Raw genomic sequence first — 15714 nt, forward strand, 5'->3', positions numbered from 1 at the left:
ATGATGGGGAGAGAAAAAAATGCTCAGCTTGCATATCTTTTTTATACTTGCAACAACATGTCCTCAAGTTCTTGTGGTAAACATTATGTGAACCTGTCAAATTACTCTCAAATCAACTATACAGTCTAGTTGGTTAGGAAATGAACGGGAAATAAAGTGCTCCAGTATATTGCGACTGAATAGAACTATTCACCCTGCAAAGCCCCGCACACCACCAAAACCCCTTGTTCAAGTCAGAGCACACGCTACTCTTTGCCCAAACTAATAATAGAACACACTCTGCATTTTTTCATGTTTTTTGGCTGTTCTTGTCATGATAGAAGTGTTACCCGTGCTCCAAGAAAAACAAAAAACAAACAAAAAAGTATGTTCCTGTCATGTTATATTATCCTCTCTGAACCTACTTTATAAACTATGTTAGGCTTCTTGTTTATACTGAAATTACAATCAGGTAAGAATATCAAATCTGTTGCATTTTCACCCTAAAAGCCAGTAACCACCGCATTCTGGCCAGAATTTACAAAGTATTACATTTTGTTATACTGTATTTGTATTAACAAATATTGAGTTTGAACGACAAAATCTTGCACCAAGAAGGAACATTTTCCTCAACTGTATTTTCAAATTTAAAATGATTAATTACTACCTATAGCCTCATTACATAGAGAGTGTACACGGCTGATTGCAGAAATTATAAAATGATTGACCAAAAAAATACAGGACAGGGTCTCACACGTTTCCATTTTATAATAGTTAAAACTTGGTGAAGGTCCGAGTGCTACTTAAGTCAAAGATGTATTCATATCTTAAACACACTTAGTAAAACATACTGTATTATATATTCTTCACTCATATTGTTGGATTATTTTATTCCTGTCTGGGTCATGTGTTGTTTGTTTGTGTAGTGGACTGTAGTGGATAGCGCATTCATCCATCAATTTTCAAAAGCCGCTTATCCTCAGAAAATTCATTTTTACCATGAGCCACATTGTAGTTATAGTTCTTGTCGGAGGGCCGTTATGACTGTGAAATCATATAAATAAGAAGTATGATTGGCACGTAGTTACACATTTCAAAATCTAAAATACTGTCCAAAAGGGATACAAGAACAAAAAAAAAAAGGAAAGTTTGTAGACAACATGAAAAATTCAACCAGAAACTTGAAGTCATAATTAGCAATTCACTGGCCACGTAAAATTATGTGGTGGGCCGGATCGAGCCCCCGGGCCTTGCGTTTGATATAGAGCGTCCAATACATCTTCCATGCATATTTTCTTTTTGTATGCTGGAGGAAGCTGAAGTGCGCAGAGAGAAACGCGGGAACATACAAACTCCACGCAGGGAGGCCAGAGCAGGTCAGAATTGAACTCGGGCGCCTGAGCTATGAGTCGGGGACGCTAACCACTCTTTCACTATGCTGCCCCGTGCAGATTTGGTCTAACCTAAGCCTAGGGAACTGGAAGAGCAGACATGAGCACGACAGCACAGTCTGTTGGACCTTCACTTATTTCATGTTTGCAAGTCTTCTAGGCATCGTGCCACAGCAAACAACCTTCTCCTATTGACTTAAGCAAAAACTGTGGATTTGTCTCCTGTGCACAAATACACACATTCTGACAGTGGAGCACATCCAAAGACGTCCTGGCGTGACAGGAAATGAGAACTCACAAACCAAAAATACATTAACTTGGAACTGTTCTGAGCTAATAAACATCTACTAAAATGCTTGGACAAGTCAAGTCAAAATAAACTGGGCCCCAGTGAAGCTCCACTTTGAACACTTAAGCACACTCCATCCTACACAAGTAGTTGCATGATTGGCAGTCTGCTTCTATATTTCGACATACAGATAACTCCCTCGTGACTTCTGTGGGAAATGTTGATGTGTCCTTCCTGCTGGCAAAGCTTATGTAAAAAGAAAAGTTTGGGGATTTCAGAACCAGCAGATGTTCTTGTGTTCTGATAAAAGTGATGGCTGGGAAATTGGGATTTTGGACTCTTTTAAGCAGCTTCACCATACAGTACGCGTTTAGCACTGGAAGCCCATCAGACTATTTAACTAGCTGAGTAAGGACACACTATCTGCATAGAACAGACACAAAGCTATGAGGACTATGTGCAAAATTAGATGTAGTCATCATTCTGAAGCACTACAGGAGCACACTGAACTGTTTGGTTAGCTTTCAAAACAGTCAGCCCATCCAAATTATGTATTGTTAGCACTTCTAAGACCCCAGAAGTTGATGTGCAAAAAGGCTAGTCATGCAATCCTTATTCCATGTCTAGCATGTTACAGAAACAGATAATTGATGGTGAGCTTTGAACAGTAAGCTACAAAGAAAGCAACAAAGCAGTGGTGGGAGGAGGGACACTGAAGTGGAGCAGGTAGCGCTTGAATATTAATCAGGTAATACTATATATCACCAGCTGCACACAAGTGCAACCTTAATGACCAAATAATAGAAAGTGGAACAGATACTCCAAAATATGTGTATATAGTGCACACTAAATTAATACATGGTTCATAAATAATACACAAACAATGCAGTGGAGACACATACACATGTAGGTGCACATATACATCCATGATCCAAAACAAATAAACAAACCCACTGAACTATACATGAATCCATCTATTTAAAAAAAAGCAATGTGGCTGAAAATAGAACAGTGCAATTGAATAAGACAGCTGGAGTGACACCCTGGAGGCAAAACAGAATTTCTTTCCAAAAGCTTCAGATCAAGGAAGTGATAATAGCTGCATTTAGGTACAGTTGGGGAGGTAGAAAAAGGGCAAACGAGATGAAATACAGAAGGACAGCGAGGATGTCATTTTCCTGCACATAATCCAGAGTGGGCAACTTGTCGTTAAAGGACAATATAAAAACACAACACATGAAATCCCCCCAACCAGTTTGGAGCCTCCGGGCGATGGTGACTTATGCTAGTAATGCAGAAGGAAAGAGGGAAGGAAATAAGCTCTCCATTCGTTTGTCAAGAAAAAGAAATTGCCTATTTTATGCTGTATGGCTGCATCACTGCAGTGAAGCATCTCTTCTGTGCCTGACAGTCTCATAGTAATGACAAATGAGACTCAATCATGACTGCAGCTGACCCAAACGATGCTTCTTTGGGCATCTTGAAATCCCAGTTACACTCCTGTTAAATTCATGTTTGCTCTGCCATTCTAGCTTGCGCCAGAAGCTAATGCTGTATTGCTGCTTCTTGTCAAAGAGCACTACCAATCATAAACTATCCATGTACATTTTTTCCCCAAACGTACAAGACGGGGGGAAAAGCCCACAAAAATGAGTAAAAACGTCTTTGGGGCTCTTCTTAGAAGGGCAAACTGTGACATTTTTGAAGGAAGAAAAAGATAAGGTTTGAATACTATTGAATGAAAGGCATGCACCATTTACAACTACATAATGGTGAGTTGACATATAAGCTAAAAAATATTCTTTTTCCATGCAGACCTGCCAAACTATGTCTTGGAGGGTTAGTGTGTAAGATTTAGACAGTTTTTTATTACGGACAGCAGGAGGTGCTGCAGGCGCTGCATTTACCATTGTCAGTAGCTATAACAAACATGGCCGCCTCCAGAGAAGTGCCACCCTCCATGTAATAACATTTAATGATAACTAGACCTATGATTATATTTAAAACCTACTGTTGATCATTAAGAACACACTGATTTGCAAGTTTTTGAAATTTACAATAATTTAATGGTTTCCTTTTTAATGAAAAATGGTCAAAATCTTACACACTGTCCCTTTAATATGTAAGTTAGTCCTAATGATGATCACGTGATGTCAACATTCGGACTACAATTTTAACGTTCTTTGTTATATTTTAGGGATTTATTTAATACAAGCCCCGGCCATGTTTAATTTCTTTTCACTTACTTTTTAGCTTTTATATTATTTGTGCGTACTGTCCATTAACATTGTACTATGTTGCTGACTCTGTATTGTATGTTTATATCGTTCAATAAAAAACAAAAGGTTTTTCCTACTGAAAAAAAAAGAAGCTTGAACTCCAATTCTTGTGAACTTTGGACTTCAAGGTAACGCTGTGATGTTTTTTATACATATCCAGTGTATCAACTGCGCGAGTGAAGAAGATGAAGAAGAATTAAATGGGCTTGCAGATACAATCACATACCGTACAGTTAGTGTTATCCAGTGTTAACGTGGATCCAGTTTTAGTTTCAAAGCTTTGCAAAATGATGATGATGGTGATGATTGTAAAGCCAACACACAGCACAGTAAAACTCCAAATTCCACAGGCTCCGTTCTCTTTCTGGGCTCCAATTTAATGCTGCCTTTGGTCTCAGTGCACAGATTAGGAGTTATTTATTTGACGCCAGGGCTTTGTCCAGAAAATTCTCTAAATAGTTGATATGTTGAGCAGCAGACCCTGAAGGTTTGAGAAAAGACCCCACTTGTCTGTGTTGTCTATCTGTTTGCTTTGTTGCCATGGTTTCACTTTTTTCTCTCTTCTAAAGATATAAAAAGTTTAGGAAAATTCAAGTTTGAGGGGATCAATTTCTTGTTCCAGTTGTAAAGGGGGAAATGTAGAAGGAATCAAAAAGTTAACATTCTTTCATACTATGTCAAACTATTTAACTGCTTTTAAATTTGAATGCTCAGTACTTTATGTCACTTTAAGGACTGCATTAAAATGAACTAAAATCTGTTTTAAAAATCTTAAATTTTGAAGTAGCTATTATGAGTCAAATAAAAATGCAGAAGCTTGTAAAACATGTACTATTCTTTTGCCCTTTTTTCCATATTAAAAAGGGACTTAGGTTTAGAGGGCTCAAGGCATGTGTTAATTCAAATATTGTAATTGCTAATTTTGCATAGAAAAATATTCAGATCAAACACTTAATATGCACAGATTTTGCATGTCAGAAAATAATAATTAAAAATGCCTTGCTAGAGTGCTTTTTTCTTTCTTTCTTTCTTTTGTGTTTTGGCATATTCATTAAAAGGGATGAGATATGTACTGCACTCGGGCCACAATCAAACTCATTGAATGTCATTACAGTACAGTATTTGCATTTTTAACAAACGTTGAAAATGAATATAGAACTTTCACTGCCTAATGTTTTTTGACCTAAATCGTATTTGTGACAGCGAAAAAGTTTGGACACCATGCTGAGAAGTATCCATTTAGTGGCGAGAGTGCACCAGCTGGTATGGTTTGTTTGTTCAGATTTTTTTTTTTTAATTTAATATTTCTATTCAAGGGACAGCCAGATCCGGATTGGCCACAACTCAACTATTTGGTTGATAGGTTTTGAACCACAGCCAGTAGGGGTAGTTGCCATTGGAGAATAAGTGACATCACTTATGACTCACATGGTAGCATGAAAGCAGTTTGGAGTCCAGATTTCTGGGTTATTGGGGATGACCCTTTTCACTGAATTGTACTTCAGTTCAGTGAGCAAAGAAAGAGGAAGAATTTGTGTCTTGTGTTTTTTTTTTTTTTTTTTTCTTTTTTAATGAATGTCAAATCGCACAAGAGAAAGGAAAAGAGTGGAATTGTGAGGAATTTGAAACTTTGATCAATGCGCGGTTTATGGTATCTATGTCAACTTTAAAGTGTACCCTGTAGTACTCAGAAGGACAATATATACATGGTTATTCAATAAAAACTACATTCAAATGTGTTTTTGCTTTTATTAATGCATTAAAGCAGTGGTCCCCAACCTTTTGATCACCACCGACCGTTCACCGCCTTACATTTATATTGTGGACAGGGGGGGGGGTTCTGCTGGCTGCTAAATATTGTGCTGACAATGCTGCGCTATCGTTAGCTTAGCAGCTGTTAACAGCTGTTAAGTGAAGCAAACTCTGCACATACCAGTTGTCCCAAGTTCTCACTTCCGCCTTTCTACAAGCCAGGTGAGTGCTCTTGCTTGGCTCTGCTTTGTATTGAAAGCTCAGGTGGCCATGTTAGATCGCTCCCGGTGACCGCAAAGCGGCCGCCATGATTCATTCCTGCCCCCTGCATGAGCCGTTGAATGTTCCCCAAGTTGATTGGCTGTGACGACGCAAAACGCGGAAAAAGTAAAAAAAAAATTAACTTCATGCGAAAGGCGAAATTTCGCTTCTCGTGACTGCGCGCGGCCATTCGCCTCGCTCCATTCGCGTTCATCGCGTCGCCCGACGTGCATTCACGCCCAGTCACGCGAACCCCATTGACTCCAACACAAAACGCTCTGCTTTTTTGCCTCGTTTGCGTTCGGTGTGTGCGGACCATTAAATCAAATCATCTCCAAAACATTATTTCGGGTGCAGCCCACGCGGCCCGGTACCAGTTGATCCATGGACCGGTACCGGTCTGTGGACCGGGGTTTGGGGACCACAGCATAAAGCATTCTTAAAACTGTTTGATATTATGTGTCAAGGAAGCATGTACAGACATAATTGCCATTCTCCTTCCATTCAATGTATGTCATTTTCTTGCTCACATTGTTAGCAATCTGAGTAATTCTTACTTCCTTCAATTCATTAGTAATTAAAAATTGTGAGATTTACTCCAATTGATGTTAATCCAAGCAATGAAAAATAGTGCACATTGATTGGGGGTTGAATGGAAAGAAAGATAGCTGTCAACGCCATGCCACGTCGCCGCTCACGCTTGGCAAGTATGCTCGTGTGTATGTTTTCTTGACAAATAAATATCACAAACTGTTTTAAGATTTGAAAAAAAAAAACATGGTTAGATTTAGTCTTATTCAGTAAAACATGAATATTTTCATTACACTTTAAAGGAAATTTGCATTTTTCTACCTCATGAGACCTACCTTTCCATTCCATTGACACAATATGATAGATTCATGTTTTAGAAATAAACATAAATATGAAAAGCTGGCACATACATGTATGCGCATAAAACTGCATTTCCAGCAAAGTTAAAAAAAGTGGATGTGAGTGATGAGGCTCTTGTGTCCTTTCCATCTTTGCAAACAGGAGACACCAACAGTAAACCATGAGTGTTTTTTCTGGCCCATAAGAACTACACGAATTTAGCCCTGTGTGACATTCAGCATGAAAAGTGGACTTTTATGAGCTTCATGGATTTTGCAAAGGCTATCCTGACAACATCACAAGCTGCCATACTGATCCCTGCGTGGATATTAGGAAACCACCAGCAGTGTTCTCCCAACGGAAAGAGGGGAAAAATGAACTTGTCAAGAAAAGAAGACAAAGTGGAAGAAAACCCCTTGACTTGAATGTTGGAAATGCATTTTGCCTGGAGAGTGTGCCTAAAAATGGTCTGGCTCATCATCTCTGTTCTAGTTCATCCCATCGATATTTGATAGGTTTCTATCACACCTAAGCCACCCTACCACAATGCTGACATTGTTTTGTGCTCTAGTAAAGAGAGCCTCCCCTCAACTGTTCCCACATATTTGGACAATAAAAAAAATGCTCAATCTTCAAATAATAATCGATTATAAACCGTAAAAAGCCACACATTATATTTGTATGAGTTAATTGTCAATTTATTGAGAACATCTTTTCGTTCAAAACAACAACAAATATAGCGTCCTTTAAAACAAAACCTCCATGTGTAAAAAATATCCCCCAGTGTGGAAATAAATTGAATGAAAAACACCCCTGCTGCATAATACGAAATGTTTTTTTTTTTTTTTCTGCATTGTGTTGCACTTAAATTCACTACGGCGAAAAACAAGCCTGCAGGAAAACTCTACCTTGGTTTATACTTGATGCGCCGGCACGCGTTTTACAGCACCTTATACTCGGAGCAGCTTTCCCCCGCAGTCAGACGATATTCTCCCATACTATAGTTGACAGTAAATGGAGTCTGCAGCATACAAACAACTCTACTCTATAACAGAGGTAGAAAATCCTAATAAATTCAAACGATCTAAATTCTTCCAAGCATTTTTAATCAGACTCTTCATTTCTCCCCAACGTGGTGCTCATTAAGAGTTGTTTATGGTATTTAGATCAAGGTATTCCCTTTCAGACGAATCATAAAGGTGTTTGTACCGCCGAACTTCCATGCCCAATATTTCGTCCGCCATGTCGTCCGATCGTAAAGAAGTACTGTAAGATGCACGTTGTGGAAAATCAGGTCAGCGTGGACTCTGCGGGGTGGAGCGTGTTTGCTGAAATAATGTCATTTTGACATGTGCAGCCACGCGGGAGCTTAAACCAAGCCAACACTTGAAGACAGGATAAACGTAATAAAGATGAAAGATAGATTAAGCAAAATGAAAGACAGTATGCAAAAAATTGATGTATGCATGAAAAAGAATGCTTAATGTAGATTTGGAAATATCTTTCTTTTTCTTTTTTTGTAAATGTTGGATGATTTTGTTTTTAACTTCAGTCAGATTGTAGATTGCACAACACGCTTTTTATGTTTATGTCCGAGACATAGATTTGCTATAGTGAAAAATTATGTATTGTGAACAATATCTGCCTGTCAAAATGATTTTATAAAATATAGAAAATGTAATTTCCATTTTGGCATAAATTAAAATGAAAAGTTGAATTGAAAAAAAAAAAAACGTATTGACACCCACCCAGTTCGAAATGAAGCAGTTTTTGCATATTGTTTTTGCACGAGGCCTCTTAGTTAAAAAACATCAAGTGCTAATGTAATAACCCCTACAAATACACCTCAGGTTCGGCCTGGGCTGTCAGTTGGAATATTAGTTATTGTAGTCTTCACCACATGCATTTTGTATATTATAGGGCAATATTTCCCAACCTTTTTAGTGTCATGGACTGACTGAAACGACCAAATTTCTTCCTAACTGCAGCGGGGATAACTTACTTAACACAGTAACTTACTAAAAATGGACACCTCAGCAATAATGAATACAATTTAAAATTTAAATTTAGTTTAGAGTTTAATTTAGAGTTTTTTTTCTTCTGTTAATGTTCTACTTCCAGCGTTAACATCATTGCTACTTGCAAATGTTCATGATAGAAACAAAATGGTCTTTTGGTTGGGTGGGTAAGCATCTGTTTAGTAATGCCTAGATTGCTGGCTAATGTTTATACGGGCAGGCTGTGCAAACTTGTTTTATAACTTAATGCTTTCCGCTTCAACACGCGGGTGCTATTTGTTAACATGTTTCAACAAGATTGTATTTTTATTTTTTTTTATTGCCATACATGGCTTAATTTTCTCATTTCTCCCCCACGTTCTTCAGATATCGTCACACAAGGAACTCTCTTGTCAAATTAGCTTCATCTTCGGAAAATAACCCCAAATTGTCAGCTGCGTGTTTACTGTTTATTCGATTGGATTCATTGTAACGATTTTGTTCTGTTTACAGCTTCTTTCATTCACTGGCAAATTCTGTTTTCTTCAATTTGCAGTCCCAAGTTAGAAGGAAACACTGGACTGATTGATTGAAGTCACGCACAAAATCTGCCTTGTCTAATTGAATAAATATGCTCAAACCTCATAGACGGCCACGCACATATCATGATTCTCAATCAACGATATTAATGTAAATTTGTGGGATGGTTGAGGTTGAGCACCCCTCCAAAAAATGGCCCTGGTGAATCGACTGTATGTGAGCATATTTCAGCCTGCAACAAAACCATCAGAACTGGTGAAACCGACAAAGAAGAAACCATATGACAGGGCAGCATCCTGCCTGCCTTCAGATGGCACAGCAGATGGCGAAGTCCTGTCGGTGCACGCCGCAGCATGCTGTAACCCAACCCTTCATCGGTATACGGTTCTCCTTTTCCACCTCACTTACCACTGAGCCAAGGCCATTTTCACAGTAGGAAGACGGCTAGACCAGGCCAGGTCAACATGACGTCCTAAGGTCAAAGATGTCTATAGCGCACTCTAGTGGATACCCACAAATAGAAGGAAAACGCAAAGAATGCAACTTCACTTCATATCAACACAGTATCACTAATATTTAGCGCTCATTGGGTTGACTATTTGTCCATCTGATACTAGCCTTATTATGCGATCAGTAATTCTTTCTCTGTTTTTGTGGATCTTGGCAAATCGCAGAAGGAATTTGGGGTGTCTACTTGGTGTGTTTGTTTATGATTATTGAATTACAACCATCTGTTGAAAGCACACACGATTTGTAATGTTTTACGCACGACAGAGATATTTAACAGTTAAAACATGTATATACTTAAAATAAACCTACTTACCTATGGAGAATGTCTAATTGGCAACGTTGATATAGAATCTGGGCCACCTCCTCCTGAGAAGACAAACACAGGAAGTATTCATGACTCCTGACTATAACATATTATGACTGTCATGACTGATGATAATGACTGAGTGTTAATTAACATGAGTCTTTATTCAAGAATTCCTGTGTTTACAAGTCAGATTGCGAGAGACAAATATCCACTTTAACCCAAACCCATTTTATTCAATTTGTCAAGACAAGTGGACTTAATGGGTCCGACATGATTTTAATGCCTCAGAAAATCATCTTGCCGCCCCAATCAAACCTCCTTTATGGCCGGATATAGTACACAGGTCGTACGTTTGACACCTCTAGTCTAACTAGTGTAGACTAGAACTAAAACTGCTGTGACAGTCTGTTTATTTGGGAAGATCTTTTCTGTGCCTAACAGTCTCACTGTTTAGCTGTAAGTAGGAGGAACTACTTAGCTACCCAACAATATGGCTGACATAAATTAGTGCACCAAAACAGCCCTGAGATGCCCACCAATCTTGCATGACATAAATTAAGTGAATTGACTATCAAAATAATGCCTGTATAACTGTAGCAGTAATGAGAAACTAAAACAGTGAGTCACCACATGCAGTATATAACCAGCTAATATTTAGCACACAAGTACATGTTTATATACAGTAGATTGATTACATGATTATATTTCCTTGCTCACCCTTCAAATGTCGCTTTTTTTTTCCACTAAAGAATAACAACGCTACAGTAGTTAAGCCCACCCATTTGTAGCATACTTTAAATGCTGCATTATTCTATTTTCTAAAGGTTTAAAAAAAAAAAAAAAAAAAACTTTCATGATAATATAATGCTGCTGGTTAAAATAGTTCATTGTGCAAGTCAGAGTAAATTCACATACATTAGAAAGTCAATTTAGTTAAATTTGCTTTTTGGTGCCTGTGCAGCGACCGCTTTAAATCTTGTTTTTCTATGGATTATTATTTACTCTCCGAAAACAATCACATTTTTGGGGGTTTAAACATGGACGAAAACTCACAAAATTTTGCACTCTTATTGGGCCCAGTGAAGAATGGAATATTTTACAGCTGGCCTATATGATATATGAAATAAAATGGCTCTGCAAATAGATTTAAAAAAAAAAAAAAGAGATGTTTGAGATGGACCTACAAAAATTGGTAGGTATGTAAAGCATCCAAAGACGTACAAAAAATTTAGTCATCAATCAAGAATTGCTTGGAACCGGACTTAAATGGAAGAACCAGCATTGGTAGCGTAATCATCCAAATTCAACCAATGCCCAATCCTACCCACGAGTCTAAACATTGCATTCTGATATATATTGTATTTGTGTAAAATGCATCAAGCAGCAAAATCCACCCATTATTATCCATCTCAGATGGTGGACATTTTTCCACTTGCTGTCAACTGAAAAGATCAAATGTTTACCAAGCTTGGACATCCCAAGCTGATCACTGATCATTAGTTTCGTGGAGCAACTGTGATGTCATGTTCTGTTGACAGCAAGTGACAGAATGGGCGGAAAAAGATGGGCAGACTTTGCTGCTACAGGCACATTCCATAAATAAAATATTGATCAAAATACCAGGTTTAGAATAAAGGGGGCAATGTGGAATATATTCTTCTCAAGAAAATGTTTTACTTGAGCTCCGTTTTGCTGTGGCAGGCACAACAAATACTCGTACAAATACTACCAAAAATGGTATGTTTCTATCATCTTGTACTATGCCAGTATGTTGGGGTTTGTGTTAAGTGAATTAGATCCCTGTCATTTTTGAGCTTCTACTTCCTTGTTCTTGCCAGCTGCCTGTTTATTGCAGAAAATGTCACTCATCACAATGTGGAGAGAAAAAACATTTGCTGTTAGCAGTTTAACATTTGAGGGGGTCGCTAAGTGCCATTTTTGTAATGAATCTTTTGTATTGGATTTCTGAAGATTGTTCATGTATATTGCATGTATCCTTGTACAGATCATTGGAGACGTTTTACTATGGTGGTTCTCCTATTTTCATCTGTCCACCTACACCTATCCTGCACCAGTCTGCCCACTGAGCTTCGCATTGTGACACCAGCCTGGCTACTGTTAGTCAGTATTTTCCAAAATGAGGGATTGTGATCAGCTTATTTTTAGACCTCACCTGGGTCTTGAACTCAGGGAATTGCACCTTCTCCGATTCTCTGACTTTAAACAAGATGAGCTCTCACCATCTACCAAATTCATCATTTCTCCACCAGTGGTGGAGACAACTCGCATAAAAAAGAAAGATGGGCTCTCCAATGCAGGGTCAGCTCAGAGTGTCAATGTGAGAAAATCGTCTTTGTATTAATGCAGAAGCAAGACAATGAATTGAAACTGTGAGCTAGGTCAGCTGCTGTATCCAAGAATGAAACTTGATTACCTCTTGGAAGAAAACACAGACATTTGAGGGGGAACATAAAAAACCTATTGAAAGAGGTCATGCAGTGATGCGCCACACTCTGCCAAGATCCTCCTCAAATTACTGAGCTTCTATGGATCTTCTTCCAGCAGTAGTGATCCATCTTCACTGATGAAGTGTTCCAGACACTCATCAAAACCTGAGCATGTGTCAAGCACGAACAATGACCCAAATTTCCAGGTGCATGCTGGACTGGAATTGGAACTGGATTGATAATTTGGTTTCAAATATGCTAAAATTTTAAAGACTCCTCAATTCGTCTCTACTCTGTTTGTTTCATAGCTAAATGTTCAGAACAAGCAGTTCTTCTAATATGTGTGAGATGTCAGCAGCTATACAGGAATGAAGGAACTGAAGAGACATTTTTGGAGCAGTTGTATGTTAACACCTGCAAATAAAGTAATATCAGTATATATATATATATATATATATATATATATATATATATATATATATATATATATATATATATATATATATATATATATATATATATATATATATATATATATATATATATATATATATATTTTTTTTTTACATGGAGAATAACTTGTCGAAGCATAGCTCTTCCTAAGAAATGATTAATCAAAGTAATTTGAAATAATCAGGAAGGCCAGCATATGTAGCCCAGGCATCTACTCCATCACTGAAGCCCCTTTGTTACATACTTGGAGAGGAACTGTATTTTCAATTCGGGGGAGCCCTTGGAGTGGACCAAGAAAGATCTCTTGACCAGGAAATGCCCCGCAGTACTGAAGAGTTGGTTGAAGGCATCCTATTTGTCCAAAAAAACCGAATGAGATAAGTGGAGATGGCTGCATAGACATATTTAAATAATTGAATGGTGAGGTGATAACAGTGTTGGCTCCTGAACAGAGGGCTTCAATAGAGGGAAATCAGATAAATATATACACAGAGTTGGAAATAAATATAAACTGGATCATATAGTGGTGGGTGCCCCTTTGGTCTTTTTGCATTCCCCTCTACAATAATTTTGAAACCATTATGTATGTCAACATTTCTTTTTCAGAGCCATGGGGAGCTGGAACCAACCCTAGCTGATTTCGGTTTCAAGCCAAACGACAGGCTGGACTGGTCGAGGTTAGGCTACATCAAGGGACGGCAACCCGCGGCTCTCGAGCCGCATGCGGCTCTTTAGCGCCGTCCTAGTGGCTCCCTGGAGCTTTTTCAAAAATGTTTGAAAATGGAAAAAGGTGGGGGACAGAAATATTTTTGTCCTTTTAATATGGTTTCTGTAGGGGGACAAACATGACAAAAATATCCTTAATGTTTTCCAATGCTTTAAAAATGTGTAAAATAAATACTACATTTCAACATTTCTGTCAACGAAGAATTACGTCATAGCCTGCGACACGGGTTTCTATCAGCAGGGCTGGATGCTAGGCAAGTGGCCGTTGTAAACAAACCGGCGGCTGTGATGGGCCATGCCTCCCAAAGGGAAAAAGAGAAAATTAGCTGAGGAAAACAGAGGATTCAACATTTCTTGGACCGAATTATTTGCATTCATTGTCAATGCGGAAGTACTTCCCTAATGTTTGCTCTGTAGCGAGAAGTTGTCAAATAACAAAAAGAGAAATGTGGAACGACATTTTCGGGGGAAGGCGTTCTACATTTACAGCCGAGTACCCAGTTGGCGATGAAAAAGAAAAAGTGCGATTGCATTACTTCTGCAGAATATAGAGGAGTGCAAAAATATATCTAAGAAGTGGATTGCATCTCCAAACTCCACGACTGCTGCAAGTTTCGTTGCAACCCGGGAGATAATAAAACGTGGCAAACCATTCACAGATGGAGACATGCAGTCATTCATCAACATATCAGAACACCTATTTACAGACTTCATAAACAAAACCGGGATAAGACCAAAAAAAGACACGCCTCTCTCTGCCAAGACAGTGAAGGAAAGAACGATTAAAATGGCAGGCAACAGCACCGATCAACAAATCAAGGACATTAATTCAGCGCCAGCATACTCAATTGCCTGTGATGTGATCGATATTGAACAGACTGCGCGTTTATGCAGGTATGTGGCTGATTTTTTATTTTTATAAATGCAGGCTGCGTTTTATTGCCCAGATAAGGGGCACGTTATGCACGTTCCATTTTGTTGCTTTTTCGAATAAACACTTCAAAAATTGCTTTATTTAATTTCATCAAAGCAAATAAACATAATTCATTAATATTGTAATGACGTTAAACTTGAGGCAGCATCGCACAACAGAGTAATCATGTGGTGCGTCATTTTCGACAGGATGCACTGCAGGAAAAATTTAATTTAATTTAATTTAATCATGAAGCCTCATTATGTTTTTGTAGTTAACCCAATCATTTTGATAGTAGGCTAATATAGCTATTATAGATACATACACCATGTGTTGCCTTCATTATCAGGCTTTTAATTTTTTTTGCGGCTCCAGAAATATTTGTTTTTGTTTTTTGGTCCAATATGGCTCTTTCAACATTTTGGGTTGCCGACCCCTGCCCTAGATGTTTACATCATCTTGTCTTTTAATCTATTTCCTTTGTACTCCAGGTGAAATTATGCAACAACGGGGGAAAAGTACCAAAACTCATCAGGGAAGAAATTAGGAGAGTGTTGGTCTCTATTATTACTATTATATCAGTTTCTATTATTTGTAGGCAGCCTTAGAAAATGGGCAGGGGTCCCCCATGAAACCTCTGAAAGACAACCAGTCATCTTGAACCGTAGACTACTTATCTATTGAGAAGCGTGACAGGAGGCGGAACAGATGGACAAAACCATGCGGAGGTCAACCATGCTGGTGGAACTGCTCGGGAGGTCTGCAGAAAGGCCACAGAACTGCTTTGGAGGTCCGTCAAGAAGCCAGCCAGAGTGCTACTGTAAGCGAGAGGGTCTATTAGAGGAGCACTTCATGCTGATGATGTGTTAAATGGTTAGAGGTAAGACGAAACCAGATGATTCTGGCAGATGCAGTTAGAAAAGTGTGGAGGGCAGGAGTGCATGCATGCATGGTTGAAGGGAGCCTTTGATGAGGTTCATAATGAGGTTCTCAACACAAA

General features: G+C 38.5%; 1 protein-coding gene across 3 annotated transcripts in view; it reads right to left on the bottom strand.

The window, feature by feature from the left end:
- Positions 1 to 15714, bottom strand: part of LOC148420485 (golgin subfamily A member 7B-like) — a 107407-nt gene that overhangs the window by 27411 nt on the left and 64282 nt on the right. The window contains exons 1-2 of one of the 3 annotated variants that reach the window (XM_088421080.1): positions 13320 to 13506; positions 10182 to 10234 (exon numbers count right to left, since the gene is read on the bottom strand). The gene's annotated coding sequence lies outside the window, so the exon portion shown is untranslated. Of the gene's footprint in view, positions 1 to 10181; positions 11204 to 13319; positions 13507 to 15714 lie in introns of those variants that run through there. The other 2 variants (XM_088421083.1, XM_088421082.1) reach the window with 2 other exon arrangements.

This window comes from Hippichthys cyanospilos, chromosome 8 (genome assembly GCF_059441005.1).
Source record: "Hippichthys cyanospilos isolate Australia breed blue-spotted pipefish chromosome 8, RoL_Hcya_1.0, whole genome shotgun sequence".
Classification (NCBI taxonomy): domain Eukaryota; kingdom Metazoa; phylum Chordata; class Actinopteri; order Syngnathiformes; family Syngnathidae; genus Hippichthys; species Hippichthys cyanospilos.